Source organism: Mus caroli, chromosome 13 (genome assembly GCF_900094665.2).
Source record: "Mus caroli chromosome 13, CAROLI_EIJ_v1.1, whole genome shotgun sequence".
Lineage (NCBI taxonomy): Eukaryota > Metazoa > Chordata > Mammalia > Rodentia > Muridae > Mus > Mus caroli.
The window spans coordinates 27231432-27252881 of NC_034582.1; the positions used below are offsets into that span (position 1 = coordinate 27231432).

The 21450-nt window shown below is 42.6% G+C and overlaps 1 non-coding gene across 1 annotated transcript; it reads right to left on the bottom strand.

Moving 5' to 3' along the window:
* Window positions 1-14926: 14926 nt before the first annotated feature.
* Window positions 14927-15034, bottom strand: LOC115029187. Its single transcript, XR_003834741.1, has one exon. It is a non-coding gene; the product is annotated as a U6 spliceosomal RNA (small nuclear RNA).
* Window positions 15035-21450: the final 6416 nt, after the last annotated feature.

Here is a 21450-nt window from a genome sequence, read left to right on the forward strand (position 1 = left end):
TTAATCAATTAAAATTTTATTTTCATGTAAATGTATACCTTAGAACCTAACTCATTTTCTCTAGGCACCACATTTTCTGCTAATTAGAAATTCCACTTTCATCTGATTTACCTAATCCTGCTATGTAACTGGATGACTCAAAACTTTCTAGATTGTCTATTAAATCGCACAACAGTCCATATTCACACAGTCCCACATGCACTTGACATTGACACAGAAAACTCCACTCGCCTCTGTTATTTCTTTTATTCTAAAACTTTCTATACATATTTATTTCCTTTTTCTTTCCATGTGAACTTTAGCATTAATCCTCAACAATAGCAAAGTATTTGGCCTTTTTGTTTTGGAATTTTTTTGTTTGGTTGGTTGGTTTTATTTCTCATTATCTGGTTTTAGTTAAATCCTCTTTGACTCCTTCAATAAAATTTTAGTGTATTTTTATACAGTTCTTGTCCATTTCGTTTCTTTTAAAGCAAAACTACTTTATTGAAATTTCAATCAAATATATAAAATCTTAAGCTAGCATCAGGAAACATTCTCTGTAAAAGAATAAATGTTTCATATTTTAAGGTTAACTGGCAAGGAGCCTCTACTGTATTCTTTTGATGATAGCAGGCATAAAACATTTGCAAATCTACATATTTGTAAAAAAAAATCTATGTAAATTTGCAAAAAAACATTTGCATATCTACATAGATATGTCCCAATAAAATTTGCTTTCCACCACTGACATTTGAACTTCACATCATTTTCATGTCTTGTGAAATACTAATACTGACACTTTACTCAAACATTAAAAAATATAAGATCTATTTTATTTATTTTTCCATTAATTAATTTATTTACTTTACATGTTTATTGCAGTTTCCCCTCCCTCCTCTCCTTCTAATCCTTCCCCTTCCTTCCTCTCTTCACCTCTATCCACTCCTCTACTCCTCTCTTTTTCTTCAGAGAAAGGCAGGCCTCCCATGGATGTCAATCCACCTTGGCATATCAAGTAAGCCTGGGCGCATCTTCTATTGAACCAAGGCAGCCCAGTTAGTGGTGAAAGCCTCCAAAGGTAGGCAACAGAGAAAACCCTGGTCCAGTTGTTAGGGGACCCACATGAAGACTATGCTACACATCAGTTACATATGTGTAGGGGGCTTAAGTCTGTCACATACATGCTCTTTTGTAGGTGGTTCTGTCTCTGTGAACCCCTGTGGGCCCAGGTTAGTTGATTCTGTAGGTTTTCTTGTGGTATCCTTGACCTCTCTGGCTCCTTTAATCTTTTCTTCCTTTCTTCTACAAGATTCCCCAAGCTCCACCCAATGTTTGGCTATGGCTCTCTGCATTTGTTTCATTGGCTGCTAGATGAAGCCTGTCAGAGGACAGTTATGATAGGCTTCTGTCTGCAATCATAGCAGAGGATCATTAACAGTGTCAGAGGTTGAGTCTCTCCCATGATCCAGATGGGTCTCAAGTTGGGCCAGTCATTGGTTGGCCACTCCCTCCATTTCTGCTCCATCTTTATCCCTGCATACCTTGTTGGTAGGAAAAATTGGGGGTAGAAGGTTTTGTGGGTGGTATGGTATCCCCCGTCTTCCATTGGAAGTCTTACCTGGTTACAGGAGGTGACCATTCAGGTTCTATATCTCCTGTTGCTAGGAGTCTTAGCTAGTGTTAGTCTCATAGCTTCCTGGGAGTTCCCTTTTGTCCTAGCTTTCTGGCTCATCCAGAGCTGCTCTCACACCCCCTGTTTTTAATCCATCTCTGATTTTATTTCTAACAAGTTTTCTTCTGCAGAAATTTTGAGTCCAGCTACCTTACCAAAGTAGTCTATTGTCTACAGTTCCCTAGACAACCCCAGAAAATCTTCTAGGAAGAGAAGAGGTAGCAGAAGGTGCAAATGACTACTTTGCCCTGTTAATATTCTCTACTGCATTTCTTTCTCATTGTTGTAGTGACTTTTGTCTAGACCAGTTGTGCCAAGCAGCTTTTTGTTACTGTGACAGAATGCTTAAGGTAAGCAAATTAAAGGAATAAAGGTCTATTTTGGTTCACAGTCTTGGAGATTTCAGTCTGTGGTCCCTTGAACCTGTACTTTTGGACCTATGTCAACACAGTTTAGACAGGAGGGAGTACCTGCCCAAGAAGACCTGTTTATGCCATGCTGTGATAGGCAAAGAGAGAAGGAACCAGGGCTCAAAAAGTCCTTAAAGGACACACCAGAAATGACCTAACTTCCTGCTACTAGACGCAAGTCATTAGCATGTAAGGAACACTTCAGTTAAAAACCTAAATAGCAGCATCACATGTTATTTATGAAAGCATATCTGTTTTGCTCCCTTCTTTGAAAGAAATACCTTATGTATTTCTTTGTTTGTGTCCATTAGCCAGCTGTTGGGACTGAAACATGCTTTCACGTCACTTTTAGGGAGTATCTATAGTTTAAGAGAACTTCTGAAAGATTTATTTTGTTTTTTCATTAGGTGTATATGGTGTGTGTGTGTGTGTGTGTGTGTGTGTGTGTGTATTTACATGTGTCTGTCTATGGAGTCCAAAAGATAAAGAATAGTTTCCTTTCCTAATTGTTGAGCTGCCTTTCTGGTTAAAAAGGATTCTTTTAACCAAAGTAAATGCTACTAATAAATTAACAGAGCTAAGGTTTATTTATTTATTTATTTATTTATTTATTTATTATTCTTTTTTAATGCCTGCAAATTCTCAAACATGGACTCAATCTGGTGAAGAAAAACACACACCTGGAAAGTCGTTTGCCTAGAAACACAGAGGTGAGCTGGTCACTAGTAGTACACACCTTTAATCTCAGTACTTGGGAGGCAGAGGCAAGCTGATCTTTATGAGTTCAAGGCCATCCTAGTCGACAGAGTAAACTCCAGGCCAGCTAGGGCTACAAAGAGAAACCCTGGCTTGAAAAAAAAAACAAAAGAAGAAGGAAAAGGAAGAGGAGGGAGAGGAAGAGGAGGAAGAATGAAAGGAAGGAGAGAGAGACACACACACAGAGGAAGAGAGAGGGGGGGGGGGGGGGGGAGAGAGAGAGAGAGAGAGAGAGAGAGAGAGAGAGAGAGAGAGAGAGAGAGAGAAGCCATTAATAAAGGTAACCCCGGAGGCTGCCCCCAGCCTCAGAACTTCTGTGCAGCATTTAGGGATCCTCCCCATGCAGGAATCTGCTTTAAAAATTGTTGCAGCTTGGAATTTGATATCCTTTGAAGACCTACAATGTGACTATGAATTACTGGCTCGAAGTGGNAGAGAGAGAGAGAGAGAGAGAGAATCTGATCTCACGTCTTGGCCTCATGAGAAACGGAGCATCCTTAATATGAAAACCATGCATTTGAATTCCTCACAAATCCAAAACATTTTGAATGACATGATACCACCAAGGGAACATCTAGCCCGGACTTTTTGTAACAGGTCACTATCAAAGCACAGTATTCTATAAATTACCTCCAGGTGGTATGGCTAAGGTGCTTTTGAAACCTACTAGATTTTCCCAATTATACCAGATCCTAACCCCAAGACATCTCACAGTGCATATGTAAATAAAATACAAATTCAGAGACACTTTTGTCCCCAAGCATTTTGAATAAGGAATCCTCAACCTACACTGACATACAGAAATACAGGACAGAGAGATCGTTTACCAACATAACCAACTGAGGTTCCAGGATAGCTATGTATGAAAACCAACACATTTGGAGATGACAGCACATATTACAGTGTCAAGGGGCTGGATACTCCTTGCACCTTTTCTCAGGGAAACACTTAGCAAGACCCAAGGTTTGGGATGGTGCAGAGCGTACAACCAGGTTCCATAATAAGTAAATTCCAATGTAGTAAAGAGAAAGAACTTGGGAAGACACCTCAGCTCATTGCAAGGTTTGGGATTATTTAGATGCTGATTCTTTACTTGATTTCAGTGACTACCCGTGATATTCGATGTATAGTGGATATTTGATGACTAGAAGGACGTACAGACAGCTCCTACTTACTGATACACAGATAAGATGCATTCAGTAGAAAGTCACCTTTAACTGTGAATTGTACCTTTTCTGGGGCTAGTGATGTGGTTCAATCCTGTCTTACCATGTTAGGCTGGCATTGCTCCCAGTGATCCTATGATGGTGTGGGGATAAGATTACTACTCCATAATGTTCTGTGGCTAAGGCGTGAGCTACACAAGATGGGTGTGATGAATGCATTTCTAACTTAGCACAGGTTTGCCCAGAGCTAGCCTCACTATAAAAACAGGAGTATCTGGAAATTGGTGTGATAACAGCATTATGCTTATTCCACAAAATCCTCATCGTCAAGAGATGTGTATGAAAGTATTTATGGATGAAATGGTTTGATGTCTGAGATTTGATAGAAGTCTCAGGCAGGAAGAAAGGCATGGGCGGGTATACGAGCATGAACATGGCCACCATGAAGCTATAGAGTAGAAATAGCATTCCATTATACCATCTGTTGGTTCTTGTGCTTGTTTGAAATCTCTTGTCTAGAATTATGAGGTACAATGTGATAGTTTAACACATAAATATAATGCATGATGATCCCCTCAGACTAGTCAGCATTTCTGCTTCCTTGAATATTTTCTGATTTGATTCACACATAAGTATACATATCTGTGTATGTGGTATGTCAGTGCACGTATACAATGTGTGCTGATTGAAGCATACTAATGAATGCTTCTGTCTTACCATTACTTCTGTTCAAAGTCCTGTTGTTCTTCATATGTTGCACATAATGGGTTATTGCACAGCATTGTAGACACTGGAGCTGATTCCTTCTGGGTGATTCTTTTGGGATTTGTCATGCATCCCCCCTCTGTCCTTTCTTACCCTCTCCAACTGCTGGTACATACTGCTGTGCATTCAGATGGACTTTATCCATGGATGAAACGGAACATGCAGTGTTTGTCTTCCTGTGCCTGATTTCTTTCACTTATGTGAACAGTTCCAGGCTGAAGAACACATTTCACAACCTTACTTTTAGAAACTGTTCAACAACCAAACTATTTTTTTCTTATGTTTTACTAATATGTAGATGACCTATTAGTGACCTCTCCTTGCTTTCCTGGAAAATATCTATTTCATCCCAGTCCATGTTAGTCATAACGAGTTACCAAGTTCTCTTGACCGATATTTTAATGAGGACTTTGGGGCAAAGTCTCACGATGTGTCCTAGGCTGACCTCAAACTTTCAATCCTCCTGCCTCAACTTTTCAAATGCTAGAATTTTGGGTGTGCACCTGTTTTCACTTGTAAAGGTCTTGCTTTTAGAGGAGATCCAAGTGTTTAAGGTAACTGGGGTCCTTGTAGTTATAATGGCACCAATAAATACCAGTTATCTTGTACTTGACCACTTAACTGGTCCCACTCTATCTTATTTGTCCCCAAGAACAACGTTCACCTGTGATCCCATCTTAGGATTACTGGGGTCAATCTACTAGAATATCTTGAGACTTTTGTTTCCAGGTACCTCTGTGGCCTCTCATGGAAATGTAACTTCATGAATGTAACTAACAATATAATTCATGCATTTAATTAACATAAATATAATACATTGACTATGGTAGTTAAGCAGAGAGGACATTGAATGATATGAAAACAAGTCTTGAGAGATGGATGGCTCAGTGGGTAAAGAGGCTTGCTGCCAAGCCTGACCATCTGAGTTTGATCCTCAGAACCTACATGGTTGAAGGTAAGCCCTGGCTCTACAGCTTGTCCTCTGACCTCCAAGTGCTTGTCATGGCATATGTATGTATACACACACACACACCACAAATATGAATTCAGATCTGTACAGTATCATTTCTACCTCCTTAAACATTTTCTGATAGCCACAGCTATTAGCTTGGCTACTGGGGTGGTTCTCCAGTGATGGGAAACATCTTGGATGTTTCTTCCATAACAATCTATGTCTGGAGGCCCTGTGGTCCTTCTGCAGATTTGACTTCTCTGGTCATTTTGGTTTGAAATAGGTAGCGCATAGGTAATGTAGCTGATGTTTTGAGGTGACAGGCTCTATGGTCCTTCACAGTCCGTGTGTGTACTGGTTAATGACCAGTGCACATTCTTTTCCTTGGTCATTATGTCAGATTGAGGGAGAAGACACACACAGGCTGTAGGGCTGTAACCACTCCATTTATAGATTTACAGGACCACAGCCACATGGGCAGCATTAATAGTGGAAAAAATGGAAAAGAAAAATACTAAACCACAAACAATGACTCTGTTGTGTAATCTGGGGGCTGGAAAGAAGAGACATGGGTTGTGTTTGTTTGCTTTTTTGTTTTTGGTGGTTTTGTTTACAAATACAGTGAATGTATCTGAAATTTTAAAAGTCACCGTTTCAAATAACATATTAGACAGACAAAGGCCAACAGCTATTCCTGCTTGTCAGACAATTATCCTATTTACTTAGATTCCTAGAAATCTTGGCCCTGCATTATTTACTGCCACGCACTCTGGTTGAGTCAGCTTGACAGGCCGAGAGGCCTAAAAGCCACTTATGAGACAGAGAGTTTCACAGAAACTCACTCCTGGAGTCTGGCGTTCTCTTTAACCTATATACTCATATTCTATTCCCGAATTAGTCTGGTGTATGGATCCACGTGCTCTCTTTTAGTATTATCCTATTATAAATGCCTTTTAAGATTGAATTCTGACATNGCTAAGCCTTCACCAGTGTTCCAATGTCCTAGAAAATCCTTGAGCTGACCATGGGCTTGGAATTCAGGAAGAATGTTGCCTATTCAATGACATTCAGAATTGCCTCTGGTATTACACTATCACTTTGAATAAAAGCTAAGTCACTGCCCTACACAGGAATTTACCATCATCTAGGAAGAAGGAAGTTTGAGACCTAAGGAGAAACCAGGATAGATACTTAGAACTATAGATAGCTGAGTTACACCCATACACACGTATTTATGACCTAGGGGAAAGGTGGACTATACAATAGACTAAAATAGGAACTATGGCAAGGGCACGAAGTCCTTGACCCTGGCTTCTAAGATTAAGTGGACCTTAGGTGGAGCTCTTTTTGATCCCAGTTGTTAACAATGAATTCTATCCCAGGTGGTTCCTGTTAGACCTTCTGTGTTTGCATTCCTCTGTTTTGTGTAAGAATCCAGTAACCTCTTTGTACCTTGCTAGTGTGTCACCCAACTTGCCTATTTTCTTCTGTATAAAACGTTTGATGCTCAATTTGACAAATTACATTCAGATTCTACACAACCTCTCCTGTGCATCTGTCTGTCATTCCATCCTACACTTTGCCCACCCGCGACTAGAGACCCGTTCCATGCAGACAAAGGGGCCCAGAGGGTCTGTGGCAATTTACATTTTTTTTCTTCGATATTTCTGCTCTTTCTACTGCTCATTGCGAGACACTATCAAAACCTCCTTTTAAATTAAAACAAAACAAAATGATGTAAGGAAGCTAAGAGCAGCCAGGAACTAACCATCAGGATGGCTGTTAACCCTCAAGGTCAGTTTCCACCTGACATCCCGGCAGCCCCTGCAGCCCCTGCAGCCCCTGCAGCCCCTGCAGCCCCTGCAGCCCCTGCAGCCCCTGCAGCCCCTGCAGCCCCGGCAGCATGTGTTCTCTGTGCTGACTTTTCCTGGCTCTGCTCCTTTCCCCCTCCGTATTGAGGGCTGAACTGGGCCTTCCACATATGAGGCAAACACTCTACTACAAAGCAGTATCCTCAACCCTTATTTTAAACCTTTCATTTTAAACAAGGTCTCACTGAGTTGCTCACTCTGTAGTACAGGCTGGCTTGGAACTTCTCTAGCTTCAGTTTTGAGAGTAGCTGGAATTTCAGGTCTGTGTCACTAGGCTGGCAAAGGCCCTATTCGTGTAATCCCATGGACCCATCATTCTAGCCTTCTACTGGGCCAGTGCCTACATATACATAGAAACCACACAAAGACTGGCTGCTTTTTGGAAACTGCAAAATTCTCCAGCATTGGGCTCTTGAAATTCCTTTGCCTCCCTCAACAACATAAATCATAAACACAGTAGTACCCTGAGTTTTCAGGTGCCTCATTTGAAGGGAAACCAACTCTCTCCACCCTTCAGGGAGCCCAATATGCAAGCCACAGGAAGAGCCCAGAGGCTGATTTCCTGTTAGCTTTTATGAAAGTTGGGGTTTCTGCTTGTCAAAGACACCTCAAGTCAACTGGCATGCTGTAATGTCAGAAATAGTGAGGTCAGAGGTGAAGCCCAAAACCAAAGGAGTCCATACCTTCAAGATTGGGGGCATAGCAGGGCGGTCTGGAAAACTAACTCACACATCACTTAAAACCAGACATACTCAGGTACAGCTGACTACCAAATAAAGGACTGTCTTTTAAAGAACAGTTTCTGAGGGGGCTGGCAATAAAACTCAGTGATATAAAGAACCTTCTGGGTACTTGGGAGGCTCTGCGTTCAGTCTCCAGTATTACCCTTTCCTCCAAGAGATAGGTAGGTAGATAGAGATAGATAGATAGATAGATAGATAGATAGATAGATAGAGAAATGAGAGACGCCATCTAGTCTGGAAGAAATGAAGGTTCACCTATAAAAGGAAGAAATAAAGTAATTTGGCTCTCCTCTTAGTACCAACAGTGCCATTTACAAAAATAACAGAGACCTCAAAATTCTCCCAAGCCATCCCTTTGGGTTGCCAAGGCAGGGTTCCAGGCGCTTGGGTGGTCAGTGAGTTGAGGCAGAGGCAAGCAGCCCAGGAAATTGTGGAAAGAAGTATTTCTTCAGACAGAACACTGCTGGGTAATGTTACTGAGAGTTGTGACACAATGGCTGCATTTAACCTGGGGCCAAGGTGGAGGAACCCCGGAGACACTGGTAAGTTCTCAGAATGGAGCCAGTGTGGAGACTTACTAGACAGTAGGCGTAGTGGGTCTCCATGCAAATACCTGCTTTTATTTGCTCAGTTCACAATTACCTGTACATCTGGACAAACTCAATTTTGAGGTCTAATACACCCAAAATGGCAGTGGGTTAGGATTAAGGTCTTAGTCACCACCAAGTTTTATTTTGTGTGTTTGTTTTTTAAATTATACTCTATGGTCCCAGCTTTAGAGAACTGACTTTTTTCCCTCTATGATAGAGCAAGAAATCTGCAACCAAATAAATAAATACCTCAGTGGTTATCTTAATTTATGAATGCAATAAGCAGGCACAGGTAAAAGAAAACCCTAGGCGTTTGACTTTCCTGTATACAAACTGGCCTCTGGGCCCAACTAGCCCTGACAGCAGGATGTATCCTCTGGCCTGTGGCTCTGGGATATGAAGAAGTCTGAAACCAGAGAAAGCAGGAGGGAGGCCTATTAAAAGCCCACGACTATAGTTCTGGGGATCATTTCCTTTTGTTTGTGAAACACCTCACCATCTCCATCAGCCACATCCACAGCAATAGACAAACTAGTCTGAACAAGCTGTCAGGCTTACAGCATCATCCACAAGCCTCCCGCTCACAGGCACTGCCCCCTCCTAAGACAGGAAGGCTAAACTTTCCAGAGTTGGTGTTGCCAGGTTCAGCTGAGTTCACCATCCAGGAATCTGGGGTCTCTCACTGAGATGTGCAAATGCTCCCTTCGGGAAGTGAGCAGACGTAGAGACTCTGGGGGGAGAAAGCAGGGAAAGATGACTGCACTGCAGCCGTAATAGTACATTTCCTGGACATCAAGGCGAGCCTTCAGATCCTTTGAGCAGACTCACTTACCTGTCTTCATTACTTAGGAGTTCCTGAGTGAAATTCTTGTAAGCCACAATCTCTGGTGCATGATTTAAGGGAGTTTGGCCAACAGTTACTTTGCCTGTTGCTTTGGGTCTACAACAATGCAGTGTATCATGGCAGAAATGTGTGGCACAGTGAGCTGAGCTCCTGTGCCCCCATCAAAGCACACTCTCAATGCACTAACATCATCCCAGTAGGCTCCACTTCCCAATAGCACAGGAAAATGGAGACCATGCTTTCAACACAGAGAATTTGGGGGGACATTCAAGATATAGACTATAGCTGCTTTTACCATAGAACACACAAGAGTTCAAAGCTCTCTTCTGCTTTGCCATAAAAAGTAGTATGTTAATTTATATTCTTACTGTGGCAATATATGTGTATGCATATGTATATGTGTGTGTATGTACGTGTGTGTATGTGTATGCATATATGTATGTGTGTGTGTGTGTGTGTGTGTGTGTGTGTGTGTGTGTGTAAATTTTTGCTATGTAGCACTCACCGTTTCCCCTTTTCTTAAACCCTGGTTAGCACTCCTCTGTTTTCTATCCAAGAGTTGCCTTCCTTACCTTTTCATGTAGGAAAGCCTGAGTTACTGCTAAACAGGCACAGGTCCCACCTTCCTCTGTACAAGACTCAGTCTGGAGAGTGAGGCTGCTTTGCGAAGCTGTTCTTGATGGGTGGTGCTGGAGTGTTCAGATGGAAGGTAGAGTCTAGTGGCGACTTTTAATATCTTTACTCATACTCTTCATCTCTCTGATGGATTGTGACCTGCAAAGTCAGAGCCTGAAGATGCTGGAAGCCGGAAAGGAGAAGGCAGCAGGCGTGGGCACTCCTACAAGGTCGGAAGACAGCATCTGACCGCAGCAGGGAACATTCTGTTTCCGAGTTCTCCATCTTATGATCACAACTTCCCAGATGGATCAGGTTGCTTAGAAAGTTCAGCAGTAGTCTAAAGAAATGGAAAACCTGGTCCAGTCCCCAAAACCTCACAGTATTTTATTTCCGATTCTGTCCTTGGGGCGGGGACACACTGAGAACCCCTCTGTAGGGCACTGCAGCCCACAAGAACATGAAGAAGTTAATTCCACAGAGTTCCAGGCACTTGGGGGCTATCATTCCCAGAGAAGCAAAGAACATATTAATAAAACAAATTACTGGGGAAAATAAGTTTAAAATCATTGCATCCTCTTTCTTAATTCCATCACTGACCGGCACTGATAGGTCATGATTTTAGAAGTTGAGAGAACACCCTTCTGAAATGCTGGGTTATAACAATCAACTGCTTGACAACAGTTCCTCTCTTAAAATCTGGGGTGTTTTTTTGAACTGATGATGTATCAGTGTATGTAGTGGTAACTTAGGGTGAGTCATAGCTCATTCGTGAATTGCTGTGATAAGTGGCTGTCTCCTAAACCATGGGTATTAAAAGTAGTGTGGTAAATGCACTTGGTTGCCTTCTACTGTCTCTTTTTCTATCTCTTGAAAGGTCCCTGCTTTTATTTGAAGAGAGCAACATCCCCAACCAATAAGTGCCTTTCCTAACTGTTTACTGCCTAGCTACTTACTGCCAAGAACTGCATTCTAAGCACTGAGAGGGTCCAGGTAGGACTTCCTGGAAATGTTCTCAATGAAGTGTAACAAATCCATTTGGCCTTTGCTTGGCTTCTATTTTTCTTTTCTGGAAACCATACTCACTGACAGGAGCTCAATGCAGCTGCCCTGAGAGTGGAAGCAATGCGCTGAGGTGTGAGATCAGTGAAGCAGAAGGTTTGGGTTCTCTACAACTGACAGAAGAAGTTGGCCACACCAGTCTGCAATGCCTATAATGGCCAAAGGAACACGAATGCGTCAAGCTGATTTTACTGAGGATTTTCTTTCAATTCGCCAGAGCTCACTGTTAACCAAAGAAATTAGAGAAGCCACTTGAGAGAGTTTATTGACACTTCTCATGTCAGGGATCTGGCTAGCTTTCCAATAACCTTCCATGGTCCCAGCGGCCACCTCAAGTGAGACATGCTCAATTACCCGATAAGAACAGCAAAACTCTCTTCTGCCTAGGGATTCCTCTTCACCCCAGATGTAGCCTGTGGCCCTTTGTCCTTTCTGCAGGATGGACCTATGCCTTCCTGGACAGAGTCCTTACAGAGCTACAGCCCTGAGTTCCCACAAGTCTTTGCTTTCACGATGAGTGTTCCTCCCGTAAATCTTAATCTCGTTTACTTGTGTGTCCCCCCTTTTGGATGGAGCCTCTCGCCACAAGGTTGCCATGTCACTTGGCGGTGATGTTTTCTGCAGGTTTCTGCCACTTTCTCTCCATTTGTCAGGAATAGAGTTTCCAGTAAGAGGAAGTTTCTTTTTGATGCAGTAAATTGATGTAAAATGGGGAACAAACAACTTTGGTTGAGACAGACCTGCCTAGATTCCTTTTCCAGCTGTCTGACCCAAATCCAAGAGCTTGTTATTTCTCTCTGTGCATAAAATACAGATGAAGGAAAGCCTGACATAGAAAGAATGGGTTTTTCAGAGTAGAAATGTTTAGTTCTTTGTCTCGGCAATAATGGCAGCTGAGGAAAAAGTCTCTGGCAAAATGTGACATGTACGCCAATGTGTGTGTGTGTGTGTGTGTGTGCTTGTGTGGACGTATGTGTGCAGGTGTGCATGTGTGTGTGTGTATAAAGGGTCAGTTTGGGGTACTTCCTTTATATCTCTCCACATTTTTTAACTATGCTGGCTGGCCAGTGAGCTACAGGAATATCCTGTGCTGTTATGCCCTCACTCAGTGTTGGGTTTATAATCATGTGTCACTACACTCAGCACTTACATTGGTGCCGTGGATCCAAACTCAGGTCTTGGCACTTCCATGGCAAGCATTTTCCTGACTGTCATCTCCACAGCCTCTACTGTCTACTCTTGGACATTTATATACAGTAGGGAGTGAAACATTAGAGTTAGATTTTATAGACATTACAATATGGTTCCTAGAGGTGGATAGATGACTAGAGACTGATAGATAATTAGAGAGAGAGAGAGAGAGAGAGAGAGAGAGAGAGAGAGAGAGAGAGAGAGGAGGGGAGAGGGGTGGATGNTTATATACAGTAGGGAGTGAAACATTAGAGTTAGATTTTATAGACATTACAATATGGTTCCTAGAGGTGGATAGATGACTAGAGACTGATAGATAGAGAGAGAGAGAGAGAGAGAGAGAGAGAGAGAGAGAGAGAGAGAGAGAGAGAGGAGGGTAGATGGGTGGATGAGCGGACAGACAGGTGGGAGGAAATGGTGAAATATTAAATCAGAAGCTGAAAGAAAATCTAGTTCAATTTCCTGCCCCCATTATGAGAAAGTGGAAGCTAAGAGGCCATGTGTGCCCTTCCCTCAGCAACACCTGAAGTCTAGTTCAGAGGTCTACAGTTGGTCCTATACCCTACCTTCAATAAACTTAGCTAACATATTCTACAATAGGAAGCAATCCCCAAATCTTCATAATTCAAAATAACAGTTAATATTCATGTGTATATCAATAAAATGGGAGGGGGGCTTGTTTATCTTAGCTGTCAGCCTCAGGAGTATGACATCTTCCATTTAAGGTTGCAACCATCCTTACCCCTGTTTCCACATAAGTCTTCAATTTTATACGGCCAAGAAAAAATCATCCTGTCTTTCAACAGCTCCTTGGTGTCCTCTGAGAAGTGAACTGCCACAGCTATTAGCCTCTAAAAGAAGATAGTCTTCTTGTGTGTTCTAGAAGAGGAGAGAGAAATATTGGGGGCTCCAGCTGTGTCTTCTTCCTTAGAGCATTAAGCAGACTCTACCTAGTAACCTACAGAACTGTCCACACAAACCATGTCACAGAAAGCTGGGGTGGGATGAGGAACAAAAAGCTAGGTTCACCTAGTGAAGCCTTGACCTTTTCTTCAGCTGGCGTAGGATTGATCATTCCCAAGGCTAAGAAAATCCCAGCCTAAAGCCATAGAGACCCTTGACACTTCTGATTCTGATTCTTTGTGACCAATTCTGAAATAGTGGTATTAAGAGTTCATAAATGATACAGTGGCTATGCAGGGAGCAGGCTTCAGAGCCTGCTGCATTTCTAAGCTCAGTGGTCTTCAGAAAGTGCTCAACCCATGATGGGTTGTTCCCCTCCATTTCCTGTCACCAACCCCATTCACCTGACAAGAAGAGTTGACTGCCATAATTTATGGGCGGTGAATCCAAGATATAGAAGACTAAGAAGAGTTGGCCAAGTTCATCACCAAGATAACCTGGGCAACCCAGGGCACCAAAAATAAAAATTGCACTCCCACTGTCTGGGCAAGCTTGGGTACACTCCTGCCCACACTGTATCTACCCTCGGTTAGATTTCTTCTCTATGAAAGATTTCTTTTCTATGCCATCACTTGGATTCTGAGATGATGATCGTGTTCTTATGGCCACAGCATCAGGAGCACGCATTCTTTTTGGCCATCACAACAGGGAGAGAAACAGATACCAGTACCAACATGCCCTCGTCTGAACAAGACACTAGTCATTTCTTTTTTTTTTATTAGATATATTCTTCATTTACATTTCAAATGCTATCCCTAAAGCCTCCTATACCCTCCTCCCACCCTGCTCCCCAACCCACCCACTCCCACTTCCTGGCTCTGGCATTCCCCTGTACTGGGGCATATGATCTTCAAAAGACCAAGGGCCTCTCCTCCCATTGATGGCCCACTAGGCCATTTTCTGCTACATATGTAACTAGAGACACTGCTCTGCGGGGTACTGGTTAGTTCATATTGTTGTTCCTCCTATAGGGTTGCAGACCCCTTTAGCTCCTTGGGTACTTTCTCTAGCTCCTTCATTAGGGACCCTGTGTTCCATCCAATAGATGACTGTGAGCATCCACTTCTGTATTTGCCAGGCACTGACATAGCCTCACAAGAGAAAGCTATATCAGGGCCCTGTCAGCAAAATCTTGCTGGCATATGCAATAGTGTCTGCATTTGGTGGCTGATTATGAGATGGATTCCTGGGTGGGGCAGTCTCTGGATGGTCCTTCCTTCTTTCTCAGCTCCAAACTTTGTCTCTGTAACTTCTTCCATGGGTATTTTGTTCCCCATTCTAAGAAGGAGCAAAGTATCCACACTTTGGCCTTCCTTCTTCTTGAGTTTCATGTGTTATGCAAATAAAAATATGGAACACTTCACGAATTTGCATGTCATTCTTGTGCAGGGGGCCATGATAATCTGCTCTGTGTTGTTCCAATTTTAGTATATGTGCTGCTGAAACTAGCATGACACTAGTCATTTCTACTCCCAGAACTTATACCAAATCAATCACATAGATTCAGCCCCCAGCAGTGCTAGAAAGTAGAGGATCCTGTGTGCATGCGATAGGTAAGTACTGTCATCTGTACCAAGCCAGCCTACTCCAGATGGGGTGTGGTTCAATACCCAAGAACCCTGTGTTTCTTAGGGTCAACGTGGTACTGAGTAAGCTGTAGTCTAATTCAGTGGCCTTGGGTGAGCTGTTTCATGTTGAGGCAGGGTGTAAATATCTTTGTAGATAACAGTAGCTTTCAAGGGTCGTTTCATTTTACCTGAGACCACTGACATTAAACCCTTACTGCAGTATCTCACACAAAGTGATCCTCACAGAACAGCAATGGAAGTTGCCATTTTAAAGTCAAATGGCACCTCAAGGCTATCACATTTGTGTCTGAAGTAGATGGTGGAGTATTTTTAAGGTGATGTACACACTGATCTCTTCAATCTTGGATTTGTCCAAAAAAAAAAACAAAACCCCACCCATCAGAGCCAGACATGGTGGGTCGCATTCCCAGTGATCTCAGGACTCAGGAGGCCAATGAAGGAGTGCTTTGAGTTATGAGGTATCATGAGAAATTCTCTTAATTTTTTTCTTGCCATTGTGATAAAAGTGACATAAGGGGACAAGGTTTATTCTGCATCACAGTTCAGGTTACAGTACACCATGGCAGGCAAATCACAGCAGCAAGATCCTGAAGGAGTTGGTCACATTGTATCTGAAATTAGAAGCAGGGTGATGAATGTCTGAGTGTTTGTGTTCACTTTATACACTTCTTCTACTATATACATCCAGTATCCTCTGACTAGGGAGTGGTGACACCCACAATGGATAGGCCTTCTTAAATCAATTAGTATGACCCCTTATAGGCATACCCAGAAGATTCTAGACCCTGTTGAATTGATGGTTAATACTAGCCATTAAAACTCCACCCCCTGTTAACTTGACACCAAAATACATCACTTTTGAGCCACAACCTTCCACCTCTTGTCCACATTGACTCATAACTATGTTACAATGTAAATACATTCTGATCAACTTTAAAAGTCTCTGTAGTCTTTAACAATTCCAACACTTTAAATATTCCCAAGCCTATTACTATGAGCTCCTATAAAATAAAATAAAAAAAATTTTAAAAAAGTTGCATACTTGTGGCACAGGGTAAGCATTCTTCTTCCAAAAGGGAAGAGTTGGGGCACTAAACAATCACACAAAGCTTACCCAAAATCCAGCTGGGCAAACACACATCCTGCAGCTCCACATCAGTTATCCTGGGCTCCTGATGAACTCTGGCCATGCTCCAAAGGGCTTGGGTAGCCCCACATCCCTCTAGATCTACAGCCTTCAACACACATAACTTATTTCCTGGACTGCTTCTATTCCATGCTTATGGTTCTCCTTAGCATACATGGTCCAGGAATCTGGGTATCCTGTTCTTTGCACTGACAGCATGCTAGGTTGGCAACCTATCACTCAGCTGTTAAACACCATAGATAGACCATTAAGTCTTCTGTTACAAGCTCATAATTTTTATCACCGAATTCTTCCTTCCATATATGCAAGCCTGACTGCCCATAGTAACTGTGTCAGTTGCTTTCCCTAAAGATAGCATGGCTGAGTAGTAGCTGCTGCCCACTGGCTGTTTGGCATCACCATAAGGAATCAGACCACATATAGCTAGTCCAAGAAGAGCCAATTTTTAGTATGAGTGCTTCTGGGTGTGCCTTGATTTCATACCACCACCAAGCTGAAATGTCCTAGGTTGAGCCACTGTAAAGTGAAAACAGTGTTTATTAAGCACTTCCTGTGTCTTGAGTACAATTCTCTACACTTGTGTGATAGAAAACTTGCTAAAACCCTGCCCAGTGGTGCTGACAGCCTTTGAGGAGGTGTGAGGTTACCCAGAAGATCCTTTTGAATTGTGAAGGGATGAGAACACACATTTGAAGTGACCTGGAAGCTGTCTAGCAAACATTGAGGTTCTGTTCTGTGTCTCTCCAGAGCCCAGCTCTGTCCACAGAGACACAAAGTCTTTTCAGTAAGTGAAGGTGCTCACCCTGAACCCGAGTGGCTAGCTTACTGCTGAGTCCCTGAAGAATTGCCTTCCTTCCTCTATCAGAATGAGCTTTCCCAAAAAGCCACAGCAAGACAGGCGACATTCACCCTCCTAGGTTCTTTTTTCTACCTTACTATGCTCCGCTAGCTCAGGTAAGCCTTAGGACCCTCTCAGAAGCCTTGAGAAAATATGGTCTCATACCTGCTGGGTGACCCTCCATCTGGGTGTTAGACAGGATATGGGGCATTCCATATCTGTCAATCTGTTTATAGTGTGCCTATTTTGCACAAGGGCCAGCAATAGAAATACCATCTGGCTGGTAGTGACAGCACCATGGGCTGAAGTCACATTATAAAACAACTTTCCAAATGGCCAGGTGGCTCTCTAACCAGAGGAGAGCCTCATGCTCCACCTACGTGGGACTCTTAGCATATCTTAGAGGAAGTAGGAAGCAATCACTTGCTCACTTTCTGCAGCATGTCCCCGGAACCTCATAACACCCTATAGCAAATTCCTTCCTGCTCCAGCTACCAAGAGTGGACTCTGTCCAGTAGGTGAACCCTGAAAAATACCAGACTGACATTGGGAAGACCAGCAGGCAGACCTAAGGGACAGAAAGCTAAGATCTACTAACTCAGGGACTCCCAAACTCCTGCATCCAAGTGTTGCATAGATAATTGCAAAGAAGTCTGTCCTCTCACCTGTGCATGCTTGCCTCAAGGATGTGCTTTAATGTGCACTCTACAAAATAAAGGAACAGTTCAGGCTTCCCAGACTTTCTCAGTGGCTCAGGAATATTCAAAGGCCCACAATAGCTACCACCAGAGCCATACACCCTGGCACTGTCCATCTGCTTAGCCTTGTACCTCTCTGTTAAGGAAAACTTGCTTGCTTTAGGAAGCACTATGTTTGGGTTGACAAATTCTAAATTCAAGGAAAGGAGAGACGATAAGGAGCAGTCAGTGTTAATAGCGTCATCCTTGGTGTCCTATTACTGCAGCCTTGGGAGGGAAGTCCAAGGCAAGTTTGGATATGGAATGCTATGTATTACACATACAAATTTTCTTCTGTGTCAGGAGCACATCAATATCTTATTGATGTTGATAGCTTTGATGTGGCTTGCATTAAGTTGTACTTGACAGTAATCAATGCAATCATGATTCAAGCTAGAAAATATGTTATTCTTCTAAAGCCTTTAGTCACAGGAAATAAAAAACTGAAATAAACATGTTAATTTATATTCATGTTTGAGTTACAAGAAGGGAAGAATGATAAATTTTTGAAGCATCAATAAAAGCTGGACCTTGGAAATGCTGCACTAATGGAAGTCCAACTGGCATAGGTGACCGTGTATTGCAAGCCTCCAGGAGAGCAACTCCACAGAACAAGAAATAGATACATGAATGCCTGACCCAGGGACCTGATAAGCATTGGCTGTCCCAGTAAAACAAAGGTTCATTTTCATGATGCTGATCTCTTGTTAATCATAGCTATTTCTTTAATCCCAGATCACCAGAAACCACGGATCATTGATTCAGTTATCACACAAACAGTCCCAAGAGTCATTGCCTGCCTGTAAAACTTAACAAATCAAGCCTCCATCCCTGTACCTCTCAACATTATTGTCCAAGTTCACACATTATTGTCCAATTCAATAAGCTCCAAGCACTCAAAAGCTTTTCTAGCCCCAAGTTCCAAACAGTTCTATGATTCTCCCCAAACAATGTGGCCAGGTCACACTCACATCAATACCCTACTCCTGGTACCAGATTCTGTCTTAATTTGCTTTCTATTGATGTGATAACCACCATGGCTAAACCAACTTGAAGAGGAAGAGATTATTTTATCTTACTAACTACAGTCCATCACTGAAAGAAACCAAAGGCAAAGCTCAAGGCAGGAACTGGGAGGCAGGAACTGAAGCAAAGACTCAGAGGAACTCTGCTTCCTGACTTGTTCTCCATGGATCACTTACTTTGCCTTTTATACAATCAAGGACCTCCTGGCCAAGCGTAGAACCACTTATGGTGGGGCTGGACCCTCCCACATCAATCATTAATGAATAAAATGCCTCCACAGACTTGTCTACAACCCAATCAGATAGTAGCACTTTCTCAATTATGGTATCCACTTTTCGAATGCATCTAGGTTGTTTCAAGTTGACAAAAACCTAAGCAGCACAAAGAGGATTAAGCTTTCTTTCTGATAAGCTTAAAGTATGCTTGTCTCCTTGTCATCCAAAGATGGGACACTGATGTTCCACACTCTAAAGTGACACAACAGTTATTTGAACTCTGCCTTCTAGAATTGGAGTCATGGGAGCCAAGTGATAAACAGAGTTTTGAACTCAAGTCCTCCTGATGAAGTCTGTAAGTTTACAAATGTGCTCCACAATTCTAAGTGCAGAGTGCTTTCTATCTACTTAGCTTTCTGATCTTAAAGAAATATCTCAAGTACAGAATACTCATACTCATCACTTGCCTGAGAAGTGAGACCTACTAAGGCAAGTGGGAAGACTTCACTCTGTAGACTTATTCTAAAGCAATGTCACAAAGACCAGTGCTCTTAACTGCTGAGCCATCTCTCCACCTCAAATACTACAGTTTTTATTGAATTCAGTTCATGTGTAGTCTTAATTTCTAAGTTCCTGAAGAGCTCTTTAGAGATAGATGTTGCAGAAAGTTTACACAGAGGGAGTGAATTCTGTATCATCTTTTATTTCAGCATGTTGACAGTTTATTTCATGACAGTTTTATTCCTATTTTTTAGAGGTTGATTCAAATCAGAAGGATAGTGCTAATTCATCAGCCTTTGACATTCCCTTTTTTTCTTTTTTTATTAGATATTTACTTTATTTACATCTCAAATGTTATCCCCTTTTTGGTTTCTCCTCCACTAACCCTATACCCCCTGCCCCCTGCTCACCAACTCACCCACTCCCACTTCCTGGGCCTGGCATTCCCCTACACTGGGGCACAGAACCTTCACAGGACCAAAGGCCTCTACTCCCACTGATGGCTGACAAGGCCATCCTCTGCTACATATGCAGCTGGAGTGATGAGTCCCACCATGTGTACTCTTTGGTTGGTGGTTTAGTCCCTGGGAGCTCTGGGGGGGGAGGGGGTACTGGTTGGTTCATAATGTTGTTCCTCCTATAAGGCTGAACATCCCTTCAGTTCCTTGGGCCCTTTCTCTAACTCCTCCATTGGGGACCCTGTGCTCAGTCCAATGGTTGGCTGAGAGCATCTGCCTCTATATTTGTCAGGCACTGATAGAGCCTCTCAGGAGACAGCTGTATCAAGCTTCTGTCAGCAAGCACTTGTTGGCATCCACAATAGTGTCTGGGTTTGGTGATGTATATGGGGTGGATCCCCAGGTGGGACAGCCTCTGGATGGGCTTTCGTTCAGACTCTGCTCCACACTTTGTCTCTGTAACTCCTTCCATGGGTATTTTGTTCCCCCTTCAAAGAGGGTCTGAAGTATCCACACTTTGGTCTTCCTTCTTTTTGAGCTTCATGTGGTCTGTGAATATAGCAGCCTTATTTATAACAGCCAGAAGCTGAAAAGAACCCAGATGTCCATCAACAGAGGAATGGATACAGAAAATGTGGTACATTTACACAATGGAATACTACTCAGCTATTAAAAACAATGAATTCATAAAATTCTTAGGCAAATGGATAGATCTGGAGGACGTCATCCTGAGTGAGGTAACCCAATCACAAAAGAACACACATGGTAAGCTATTGATATTCTTAAAAGGCAACCACATGATAGTGAATCACCAGGGTTCGAGCACCAGACAGATCTGGACTGGATCCTTTTATGGCTTTGCTTTCTTTGGTGCCTTTTCTGTTGTCTTTAATCCCAAGAAGGGATTTCAAAATCCCTTCCTGTATGTACATATGCTCTTTAGGTACCGCCCATGCATGTTATGCTTGTCACGTCATTTAATTTTCAGTTGAGGACTGTAGCTTACTTGCATGTATGTGCGTGTGTATGGTCCCATGCTTTTCAATGGGGGAAGGAACCCAGGGCTTTACACACATTGAGCATGAACTCTGCTGGAGCTGGGCCCCCAGCCTCTTTTTTTCCCCTTTTCAAAACAGGATGTTAGAAATGTATCTTAACCTTTCCTTTAAGTCAGCACAAAGGAGGACCGCCTGGGTGGCATGTGAATTTTGCATATTCATGCCTTCCAAACACTGGGTTTTCAGGGTTTGTCTTTGCTAACTGAAGATGAAATAGTAGCCGGAGTGGGAAACTGCTGGCTTTCTGACACCCACCATTTGTTTTTACAATGTCATTTAGGAGACTACACTTCAGGATG